Consider the following 12,469-nt stretch of genomic DNA (forward strand, 5'->3'; position numbering starts at 1 on the left):
AAAACGTGTTCTGATATAAATCTATTTAAATAATTGCCTCCGTAATACAAAACAAAACAATGCATGCACAATGCACAATCATACTCAAAGATCAAGTCCACCTAACAAGTAAGTGACCCTGTGAATTCAGAAATAACACCTGGACCACAGAGAGCTCGTGTTCACAGAGGCTGTTTCATTCCCTTGCTTCTTTGACAAAACATTAGGGGTAATGTAAAATGAAGCCACTTAGAGATGCTATGCTCTAAAAGTAATAGGATGATTAAAGCTGCACCGACACCTGCTAGATTTATACTTGTGCCCAGGGCCAAGACCAAGGGCTGTGGGTCAGTCTGAGCGTCACTGGAATAATCATTTATGGAGAGACAGAGCAGGCTGAAGCTGCAAAGACACCAACACTGAAAGAGCCATCCTGAATAAAGTATTCCTTTTGAATTCCACCCAGGACCCTCTGCCACAACACAGACTTTTGGACAGTTAAGGAACCATTTTATCAAAAGCCTGCCGTCCCTAGGGAGACCTGCCTGCTGAACGCAGCCACCTCACAGCTCATTCCAGTTTCAGGAGGACAGTGACCCAATTTCTGGGCCTGAGCTAGAATACTTTTACTTTTCTTATCAGCTCTGCTCATCAGGCTTGCACGATGGACCCTCTTATAGGCCAAAGAGGCCCTGATAAGCCAAGAAGGGGGTGCAGAAAATTCAGGATGGGGGGTGCTATTTTAACCTCTGGCTTCTCTGACATATGGCCCAAGTAAGAGCAAATCCTGAGAGATGGGGAAACAGCATATTTTAAAGATCTGATCATCTTACCCAAGCGGAGTTTGGAGAAAATCTTTAGCCATGGCAGTTCAAAGACACCCTGCACCTGATAGGCAGCATTTCCTGTGCTGAGTTCACGGGTGCACAGGAAGTGAGGACCAGCCTTCCCAGGCACGTGAGCCGCTGCATTCATGGCAAGAATTGCCCAGGAAATTGAGCCACCGTAGGCTGTGTTTAAAGAAGAATGACTTTCAAGATTCTGAGTTGAACCTGTTCTTACCACTGACTTTCTCTATGACCCTGGACAAATCATTTAACCTACAGGTGCCTCCTGGTCTAAGATGCAATTTCCAAACAGAAACTCCATCTTAACTTTTCTTCCCTTTCCACTGCTGTGATCTCATCCTGGCAACACCCTTGCGGTGCATTTTGACCGGCCTGCCTGCCCATAGTATTAGGAGGCCTCGTTCCTTCCGCTGGGCTGACATAATGGGCACCAGGCAGGGAGGGGGCTCTTTGATGCTGGGACAGGCTGGCCCACGCCCCACGTGCAGGTGTGTAGGCCTGGGTTCCTTTGTGCACTTGACTGTGCTCCCCTGCCTGGGTCATCAAGCCCCTGAGCCGAAAGTCCTGGGGTCAGTCCGCATCTTCCTCTGCTCTATGCCTCACTCAGCCCCAGTGCTGCTGGCACACACAGAAACCAGTGCCATCATGCCTCCCAAGGGCCCAGGTCAGGAAAGCATCTTGCTTGCCTTTGCTTTGGTGGGAACACCTCCGGGTTCCAAGCCCGTCACTGCCCTTTACCAGGCATGGGATCTTCAAGTGTCCTCGTCTCTTCTGTAGTCAGATGGGGAATAGCCCCAACCTCATGTGTGATGGGATTAAGTGATATGACATGCAAAGTGTCTGGCGCCTGTGTGGTACCCAGTTATCTCCGGCTTATATTTTTATACATTTTGATCATCCCTGTATCCACAGCCTTTTTGCACTCAGACCTCAACCCCATGGGGTCATGGAGACCAGGATTCTCTAGCCTTCCCTCTATAGCTGTGAAAATGCAGCAGTGATGCTGGAGGAAGCATGAGAACTGGTCTCGCAGTCTCCATTTACTGCTCTTTTCCCCAAACCGTGTGCTGCCCTGCCCTGCTCAGGCCTGGCACGCAGGGTTAGCTCATGCTCCAATCTTCTGCCCACCCCCATAGTCATGGCTACTTAGCAGCTCAGGGCTCCATTTTATTCTTACATCTCATCTCTACTAGTCAAAACTTTTCTGTTTGGTTTTACTTTTTTTGCGTTCAGTAGAACAAGCTTCTGCTGCACTCAGAAATCCTGGCATGTGAGCCCGACTGTGGGGTAAGAGACAAGAAAATGGCCTGGAGACTACAAACAGCAGACTTAGGATCACATAGCTAATGAATGGGGATTCGAGCCCCCCGGCCTATCCGAGCAAAGCCTGGTCACTACTGTGGGGTCAGATGTTAGACACACAACTTGCCTAGAAGATTCCTAGATAAGATTTGGACTGCTCTGTATTTGCAGGTGACACTGAAGCACAGAGAAGGTCCATCAGTCCTCCATGTAATTTGTTTTACATGGATGGCTTATGAGCTGAGAGCCATCTAGGTGAATAAGAGAAGGAGGTGTGATGCAGGAGGGATGGTGATGGGGACACAGAACAGCATGGGGGTGGGGCGGTGGATAGAACTCCCCACGGGCAGTATGACTCAGTCAGGCAGAGGGTCTCAGGCTTTGGCATGCACCAGAATCACCAGGAGGGCTTGTTAGGACTCAGGTTGCAGCTGACTCTTGAATGTCCTATTCTATGGGTCTTGAGTGGGCCCACGAACTTGAGTTTCTAACAAGAGACCACATTTTGAGGGCAGCTGATATGCGCTTAGAAGTGATGAGGAGAAAGTTGGGCTGTAGAAGAGAAAGGACTGCACGTCGTCTTCCCAGGTAGAAGCAAGGAGAAGGTCCCTCCTTCTCTCTTAACATGCCTTTCTCTGGTCCTTGTGTCAGCCCACATCTTCCTCTGCTCTGTGCCTCACTCAGTCCCAGTGCTCTGTTGGCGGCAAGAGCCAGGTGCCCCAAGCTTCCTTCACTTGTCTGAGTGAGGATGAAAATTCTAGCAGGACTGATGCTCCAGGATGCAGTCTTGGCATGACCTCCCCCCTGTGCCACGAGGATCCACCAGACATCTGCCAGTTCTCATGGCTGCTTCAGGAAGTGGTGACTTGGTGCCACTTTAGTCTGGGAAATGGGGCGGGGCGGGGGGGGGAGTTACACTGCATCCACCAGAGATGTGACCTATTCACCAAGTCTCAAGCACTTAGTAAGTTGAACTCAAAGAAGTTTGAAACAGTTAAAGATCTTTCTAAGAATGCCCTGTGGAAGCCAGGTCTATTAATCTTAGCATCTTCCATTTTAGGTGCCTCTTTCAACCAGTTCACAGATTTTTTTTCCTCCCTATTCTGCAACTTTGATTACTTTAATAGTAATCAATTTGTGGGAGCATTATTCTGATAAAGGATTTTATACATTGTTATATTAAATTTTACTGTTGTTTCCCCCTAAATACAATCTTTCCTGCTAACAGAACTTAGAGAAGCTATGAAAATTAACAGTTTTTCAAGGAAAGTGTTCATCCAGTATCGCCCACTTTGTCAATTCTCATTGGCTGTGTGACAAAACTAATCCAATTTTTCCTTTCTTTCAGTATTTCTTTGATTACTATTCTTGGGCTTTATAAGGAAATGATTAATAAAGTGTCTTTTTTCCCCATGGGAGATGCAATAACTCACACTGCATTGCACAAGAAAACAGAGAGAAGTGGAAACATAAAAGCGACCTAATACTTTAATAAAAGTAGACCCCAGTGGTCCTTATAGTCCTTGGAATGCTCCCCCAAATCTCCCAAGTTCATTAGAGGTCATGTCCAGTGGATTGCATTTTGTACTGTTATACCCTATGTATCTTTAAATTCAGACGGGATGCATTCAATGCATTTCAGGCTGAGAATGAATTCCAACTCTATGTTTTTCTCTCACATTTTCTCCATACAATCACTGAAGTGTGATCTTGTTGGGCACCTTTGACCTCTTGGTTGAGAGGTCAACATTAGTTGAATAATCCTAAGTAAATGCTTCCTAAGAACTCTTTAAAACACACAAAGCTGAGAAGGGAGGTAAACTGATTCAGAAGCTTAGGTGCTTCCCCAGCTCATGAATTTCAGGCTCATGTCTTGTGTTTTTCAATATTATATATATATATATTTTTTTTAATTTTTTGTCTTTTTGCTATTTCTTGGGCCGCTCCCATGGCATATGGAGGCTCCCAGGCTAGGCGTCTAATCAGAGCTGTAGCTGCCAGCCTACACCAGAGCCACAGCAACACAGGATCCAAGCTGCATCTGCGACCTACACCACAGCTCACGGCAACGCTGGATCGTTAACCCACTGAGCAAGGGCAGGGATCAAACCTACAACCTCATGGTTCCTAGTCGAATTCATTAACCACTGCGCCACGAAGGGAACTCCTCAATATTATATTTTGTGCTAGAAATTTCCCCCATGTCTAGGGAATGACTGAGACAATTCCAGGCAATAATGAGGTATTAGAAAACAACAAGTAAGGTTTGGTGGGTAGAGAAAGCACTCCGAATCAGAAAATTCTCCTCTGAGCTTGCCATCACCCTTACCAGCTGTGCCCCAGACAAGCCCCTCCAACTCTCCAAGACAGTGTCCTCATCTCACAATGGAAATGATATGAAAACAAGCCTCACAGGGGAGTTCCTGACGTGGCTCAGCAGTTAATGAACCCAACTTGTATCTATGAGGACTTGGGTTCGTTCCCTAGCCTCGATCCCGTGGGTTAAGGATCCGGCATTGCTGTGAGCTATGGCATAGGTCACAGATGCGGCTCAGAATCTAGCATTGCTGTGGCTGTGGTATAGCCTGGCAGCTGTAGCTCTGATTCAACCCCTAGCCTGGAAATCTCCATATGCAGTGGGTGCAGCCCCAAAAAGACCAAACAAAAAACAAAAAAACAAAAAACCAAAAAAAAGCCTCATGGGATATATATACACACACACATGTATGTGTGTAAAAAGAAAAGAAAGTTTATGTGAAGAGCTTTTAAAAAGTAATTATAAGGTAATTATGAATGTAATAGGTTATCAGACTTGCCCACGATGTCGAAAATCCAATGTGCTTTAGAAATGTAACACACTCAGACAGATAGATGCTGCTTTTGTTGTTGGACCAGAAAAGAGATTCTAAGTATGAATTTAGTCCATACTTCAGTTTTCTTTCATCCCTTTCCTATAGGTAAATGGAGATCATCTCATCTCTGGGAGTCAAATGCAGCATATGTGAAAATACCTCCTGATCATCTTTCACAGGAATTCTTTCCAAGTGAGAAATCAAGGGATGGGGTCATGGGCTTTCTGGAGGAAAACAACCCAGGTTTGCCAGTGTGATTTTGATTAGTCAATTCTGTCCCCAGTCTTACTGAATGTCAGTAAGCTGCACTCTCTGATCTCACGCACATTCTGAAGGAACCAGAAGGAGACTAAGCAATAGGTGTTTTAGAACTGTTCATGAGAAAGGATTCTGGGAGTTCCCATCGTGGCGCAGTGGTTAACGAATCCGACTAGGAACTACGAAGTTGTGGGTTCGATCCCTGGCCTTGCTCAGTGGGTTAAGGATCTGGCGTTGCCGTGAGCTGTAGTGTAGGTTGCAGATGTGGCTCAGATCCCGCGTTGCTGTGGCTCTGGTGTAGACCGGTGGCTGAAGCTCCAATTTGACCCCTAGCCTGGGAACCTCCATATGCCACGGGAGCAGCCCTAGAAAAGGCAAAAAGACAAAAAAAAAAAAAAAAAAAAAAAAGAAAAAAGAAAGGATTCTGAAATTCCCAAGGAATCGTTTTTAAGACAGCCTCCTGCCAATCCACACCAGGCAATTCATCATAATGCAAATGACAAGTCACGAATTAATAGTGCAGCACACTTCGGCATCACAGGTTATTATCCTTGACACACTCACCTTCTTCTTCCTCCTCTTCATCACTCACGGCAGGAAAATGTGGGTGCACTGGTCTCTTCTGTTCTGGTTCTTAAAAAATCCAATCCACACAAATATCAGCCGAAGCCAAGCTTTCTTGCAGGTTTCAACTGATGCCGAGAAAGATATCTATTGCTTCTCACCTCTTCTGTAGTTTTCAAGTCCTGCACTAAAGCATTAAGCCAAATGAGCTTGAGAAGGCATAACAAAGGCACATATCCAGCAATTAAACTCAGGTGTTCTCGAGCCCATATTTCCTCCCATTCTCCCAGATGTTTACTAGAGGGGCCTCCATAATTCATGGTGGCATTCACAAAAATAAGAAATATGGGAAGTAAACCTGTTTTTTTTTTTAAAAAAAAAACAACTTTGATTTAATCTGAAGTCTTTAGCAAATTCTGAATTAACTTTAGCTATTCCAAACTTAGATCTCATCTGTAAATCATTAGGGTAGATTTTGGAGCAAAACCAGAAGTTTTTGCAATACCTTCTGATTTGGCAGAAATCACTCTGCCTATACGTTAATTTGAGTGGTACTACCATCTAGTTATTTGTGGCTGGATTGTATAGAGCAGCTAGGAGAAAAATTATGTTCTCTTGGCGAATAGGAAAGAAATGTTCCGTGGCAATGCTAGAATAACAAATTGGCTGATAATTAAGCTGGTCTGGATTCAGAGTGTCTACAAAGGTCTGGGATTCAGCACAACACAGTCTTTGTCTCATTTCTCCATGATGTCTAAGAGCTTTTTCCTATGAGACTAATATGGGAACAGAATTTGGTAGATCTGGTTACAAAAATGTACATCTCTGGCACATAAAATATCTTTAAGTACTAATTCCAAACAAAGTAAGTATGTGAGCCACGTAAAGTGATATTGAATAGAGGAAATGATGCTGTGAGTCAAGCCACAGTAAGAGGCTATTTGCATAAAGTTTGACATCTGCACACATGCACACACATGTGTGCACACATTTTTACACACTTGTACAGGTTGAAATCTTGCACGCCAACCTCTGTGGGTGAATTATCACTCACTAACACCCCTAGACCAGGGGCCAGAAGAATTGCTTTCTCAAGGTAGTGATCATCAGGAACAGCAATGACCTAAAACATACCAACCAAGTCACCCAACCTGAGTCTCAATTTCTTCCTCTGTAAATTGGGGGTAAAACACATATGAGTTAAGGTGGTTGTGAAGCTTTCATGAGATAATGTTCAAGGAGTACCCCAACCTTGTGGGTGGCCCATGGTGGGGTTTAGGAATTGGCACACTCCATCAGCAATGCCTGCCTACTCAACATGTGTAATAGTGCAGCCAACTGCCCAAGGGAGGAAGAAGTTGAGAGTGGGGGCAGAATGCAGTTCCGACTCATATAAAAAAACTCAGGGAGTTCCCATTGTGGCTTAGCAGGTTACGAATCTGACTAGTACCCATGACGATGCAGGTTTGATCCCCAGCCTCTCTCAGGGGGTTAAGGATCAGATGTTGCCATGGCTGTGGCACAGGCCCACAGTTGCAGCTCCTATTAGACTCCTGGCCTGGGAAACTCCCTATGCCACAGGTAGAATCGTAAAAAGAAAAAAAAAGAAAAAAAAAAAAGGTCCAGAAGGCACAGCTAGAGAGTTCTCTTATGGTGCAGTGGGTTAAGGCTGTCACTGCTGCAGCTCAAGTCACTGCTGAGGCTCAGGTTCAGTTCCTGGCCCAGGAACTTCCACATGCCATGGGTAGAGCCAAAAAGAAAAAGAAAAAGAAAAAGAAGCAGTCCAGAAGACAAGGCAGAGGCATGACTCTTCACCTTATTTCAAAGTAAGTGCCAACCTCTATTTACCAGAGAGTAAATCTGATAAGTCACAAACCTATGAGTTACGTGCTATAGAAATTAAAGGAATTTCATTTTTTTCCCCATAAAATTGTGCAGTAAACTGGGTGGATACAGCAACTTACCATCTCTAGGCTAAAAGTGAAAGCATCCATGTCCTAGAGCCCAAGCTAACAGGGAAGTCCTATCCTTGTCTCCCCACCCTTCACCCTCCGGTTCCCCACTGTGCAGACAAAATTTCGGATCTACCAAAGTCTTGAGAGCTGGCGTTGGTCAGACACCCAGCATCGTGAGCTTTCAACCGCATCGCTACCCTCCTCATCCAGATGACCTCTGTATTTTAGCCTATAAAACAAGTCCCTTGATCCCGCTTAGGATTTCAACCCTTTCCAATTCTTCGTGCTTTTACTTTTTCTTTTTGCACCCATTAGGTTTTTTTTAACAGTTTTTTCCCCCCTTTTTAGGGCAGCACCTGCTGCATATGGAAGTTCCGGGGCTAGGAGTCCAATTGGAGCTACAGGTGCTGGCCTACACCAAAGCCACCGCAATGCAGGCTCCAAGCCACATCTGTGATCTACATGACAGCTCACAGCAATGCGGGAGCTTTAACTCACTGAGCGAGGCCAGGAATTGAACCCGCATCCTCATGGATACTAGTTAGATTCATTTCTGCTGAGCCACAAGGGGAACTCCGCTTTTAACAGTTTTAAAAATATTTAGAGGAGATTGCATCTCTCTATACTGTTCCTTCTAGTCTGCAATAAAGAGCAGCGTCTGAGGGCAGTGGGTCCCACACTCTGACCCTTCAGGAGACTATTGAACATTCATGATAACATTTAGGATACTGAACAATTTAATCACACTCAGGGGATATCATTTCCTAGATGGGATGTTTCCTTCTGTTTGGTTTATCCATTATTCTGTCATTTCACTGTATCTCCTCAAAAAACTCCAGGGAGGACAAATAAGGAAATTTAAAAGAAAAAAAAAAAAAAAAAGAAAGAAAGAAAATTTCACGACCTAGATTCCAACTCACTGGATTTGGAAAAAGATGTGCTCCCCTAAATTGGCCAGGATTAATGAGGACCCCTTGTGTTAAAGGGCAAATTTCATTCCTAATCCTTCTCTTTCAACATTTGGAATGTACTAGGTTGAAAAAGTGACTTCGAGTTTGATGTATCATCTGCTATGGAGCAGAGTTCCTGTTGCTTCGACGTTGGAGCCTGGTGTGTTTTATCTGGTCTACATCTGCCCGTGGTTTTAATAATTCAGTCCGCTCTGAGTTTGGGGCATGTATGCTCACCAAGGTTCTCTTTTGTTCAAAGGGATTTTCTGTGACCCAAGTCGCAAGTTCTTCCTTTAGCTGTGTCCTCCCAGCTCCACAAAGCAGACGTCATATTTTTATTTATAAGGATCTCCTCAGCATTCCCCCGCCCTGGGGCAGAAATAGAGGTAAATTATCTAATCTTCAAAACTGTGTTTTCCCAATGTTTTAACATTATTATGTCTGATGTCTTTCACTTAAAATGATCTAAAATCCTATGGCATTGGGATATTAATCCTATTTAGGATCAAGGCGTGTTTAATGATCCAGTCACCTGATTTCTCACCAAAGGTCTCCAGGAGTCGGATTTATTCTGCAAACCACTATCCAAAGTCATTACTTCTCTTGTACTATTTAGGAGACTCTCATGAGATTGATTCTAGGACCTCCCCAAAAGGAAATATAATTTATCTGAGAAATTAACGTTGATTGGCTAAATCTCCATGGAGAGTAAGAATGTTGATAAGCATGAAAGCAAATGCTTCCTCCCCATTCTGCTAGTTCCCTTTTTTCTTCTTTTTAATTTGATCTTACTGGAATATAGTTGACTTACAATGCTGTATTCGTTTCCCGGCACAGCAAAGTGAATCCATAGTTTCCACGAGAGGGCGTTGACCCTAAAGACCCCGACCTTCCGCCTCAGCCATGGCCCCTCCTCCTGCAGGTGAAGTGAATAACCTAACTCAGGATCAGATGAGCAAGAAGGTGAGGCCAGCCCTCCCTCCCTCCTTCCTCCCTGGGGCAAGCCCCCACCAGAAGCAACCTTCCTCCTTGGTTCTCCTCTGCTCTGTCTTATAGGTGCAGACCCAGCAGGGGCCCACACTGCCTGTGACCACCAGGGCTCAATGGTGGACAGCCCACTTTGCTGCACACCCAAGCCCTGTTCTCCAAAATCAACTTTAGCAACAAGAAAGGAAATCTAATAATCATGGGCCCCATGAATGCCTTCTCCCTCATAAAATGCTGCCCAAATCCAAAACAGGCACATCTCATTAGTGACCTGCTGGTCTTTTCACTTTTCACTTCTTTACTGCCCAGTTGACCAGCAAACCCCAAGTCTGGACCCAAAGGATGCATCTAGAGTCATTTGAGGTTACAAATGGTCCCAATTTTTACAATACTTCCCAACATCTAACCTATGTCCCTCCCCTTACTGCTCAGGGTGTGAATGAAGTTAAGGCAAATAAAAAGCACAGGGCTTTCAGCACAGAATAACATTTGGCAAACCCACAATAATGAAACAATAATGATAAAAGGCATCAAGTTTCCTGGGACTGTTGACCCAGATGGCTAAATATTCTGGAGTTCAGTAGAAAACCTAACAGCAGAAAGCCAGAATTCAGATCTAGGCTCATCCTTTCCACCTGAGAGATCTTATAAAAGTTACTCCCTACTTTAAGACATTTAATTAAAATGGAGAAAACGTCTAGCTTATTCTAAAGATCAGATGAGCTTTAATAAAGATGAAAGGATGTTACTATAAGTCATCATTTAAACAGTCAAGATTTAACACTTCAAATTAATAAAACTTTACTTAGTTCATTATTACTTTAATTCTAATAATTTGGCAACTTTTTAGATTTTTCTGATTTTACAACAAGAACATACTTATTGTAAGAAATTTAGAAAATAAATAGCATAAGAAAGAAAGTTAAAATCTCTCACAATTCTACTATTCAGAAATATACTCTTAACACAGCAGTCTCAATTTATCTGATTGTTTTATGATTATAGAACATAGCAGACAGTTTTTGTCTGGCTTTATGTTTACCTAACCCATGGTTCTCAGATGGACATGATTTTTGCCCTTTCTTCTCCCAGGGGCATTTGGCAAGGTCTAAAAGCATTTTCTTTGTCTTGTGTGTATGTTGCATCCAATGAATAAAAACAAAAAACGCCACTAAACATCCTATCATGCACAGGACAGCCCCTCACAGTGAAGAACGTCTAGCCTGGGAGTTCCCCTTGTGGCTCAGTGGAAACACACCCAGCTAGTATCCATGAGGACGCAGGTTTGAACCCTGGCCTTCCTCAGTGAGTCATGGATCTGGCGTGGTGTAGGTCACAGACGTGGCTCGGACCTGGCATTGCTGTGGCTGTGGTATAGGCCAGCAGCTACAGCTCTTGATTCCATCCCTAGCCTGGGAACTTCCATATGCCTCGGGAGTGGTCCTCAAAAGACAAACAAACAAACAAACAAACAAAAAAACCCCAGCTCCCAAGAACCACTCTGATGATCTCAAATGGTTGCTGTGAAGGAACTCTTCAAACAAGAAAATGTGTTTTTTTGCTGTTAACTGGCATGAGTTGCTTGTATATTTTGGAGATTAGTCCCTTGTCTGTTGCATCATTGACAAAGATTTTCTCCCATTCCGTGGGTTGTCTTTTCTTTTATTTCTTTCTTTTTTTAAAAATGGTTTCCTTTGCTGTACAAAAGCTTTAGAGTTTGATTAGGTCCCATTGGTTTATTTGTGTCTTTTTGTCATTATTCTAGGAGGTGGATCAAACAAGATGTTGCTGTGATTTATGTCAAGGAGCGTTCTGCCTATGTTTTCCTCTAGGAATTTTATAGTGTCTGGCTTTCAAAAATGGGCAGAAGACTTAAATAGACATTTCTCCAAAGAAGACATATGGATGGCCAACAGGCATATGAAAAAATGCTCAATATCACTAATTATTAGAGAAATGCAAATCAAAACTACAATGAAGGACCACCTCACACCAGTCAGAATGGCCATCGTTAACAAGACAACCAGTAATAAATGCTGGAGAGGGTGTGAGAAAAAGGTAAACTCCTCCACCATCAGTGGGGATATAAATTGGTACCACCACTACAGAAAACAGTATGGAGGTAACTCAGGAAACTAAATATAGAGCTACCATATGATCTAGCAATCCCACTCCTGGGCATCTATCCAGACAAAACTTTCATCAAAAAAGATACATGCACCCCTATGTTCATAGCAGCACTAGTCACAATAGCCAAGACATGGAAACAACCTAAATGTCCATTGACAGATGAATGAATTAAGAAGATTCAGTACATCTATACAATGGAATATTACTCAGCCATAAAAAGATAAACTGGTGGGAATGTAAACTGGTGGGAATGTTCACTATGGAGAACAGTTTGGAGATACCTTAGAAATCTATACATAGAACTTCCATATGATCCTGCAATCCCACTCTTGGGCATCTATCCGGACAAAGCTCTACTTAAAAGAGACACATGCACCCGCATGTTCATTGCAGCACTATTCACAATAGCCAGGACATGGAAACAACCCAAATGTCCATCGACAGATGATTGGATTCGGAAGAAGTGGTATATATACACAATGGAATACTACTCAGCCATAAAAAAGAATGACATAATGCCATTTGCAGTAACATGGATGGAACTAGAGAATCTCATACTGAGTGAAATGAGCCAGAAAGACAAAGACAAATTCCATATGATATCACTTATAACTGGAATCTAATATCCAGCACAAATGAACATC

At 43.5% G+C, this 12,469-nt stretch overlaps 1 protein-coding gene across 1 annotated transcript in view; it reads right to left on the minus strand.

The window, feature by feature from the left end:
* The window catches only part of TMEM182 (transmembrane protein 182), a 234,227-nt gene that overhangs the window by 38,678 nt on the left and 183,080 nt on the right, over window positions 1-12,469 (minus strand). The window contains exons 5-6 of the transcript XR_002342518.1: window positions 5,965-5,990; window positions 5,804-5,872 (exon numbers count right to left, since the gene is read on the minus strand). The gene's annotated coding sequence lies outside the window, so the exon portion shown is untranslated. The remainder of the gene's footprint in view (window positions 1-5,803; window positions 5,873-5,964; window positions 5,991-12,469) is intronic.

The sequence above is a fragment of the Sus scrofa genome, chromosome 3, assembly GCF_000003025.6.
Source record: "Sus scrofa isolate TJ Tabasco breed Duroc chromosome 3, Sscrofa11.1, whole genome shotgun sequence".
Classification (NCBI taxonomy): Eukaryota; Metazoa; Chordata; class Mammalia; order Artiodactyla; family Suidae; genus Sus; species Sus scrofa.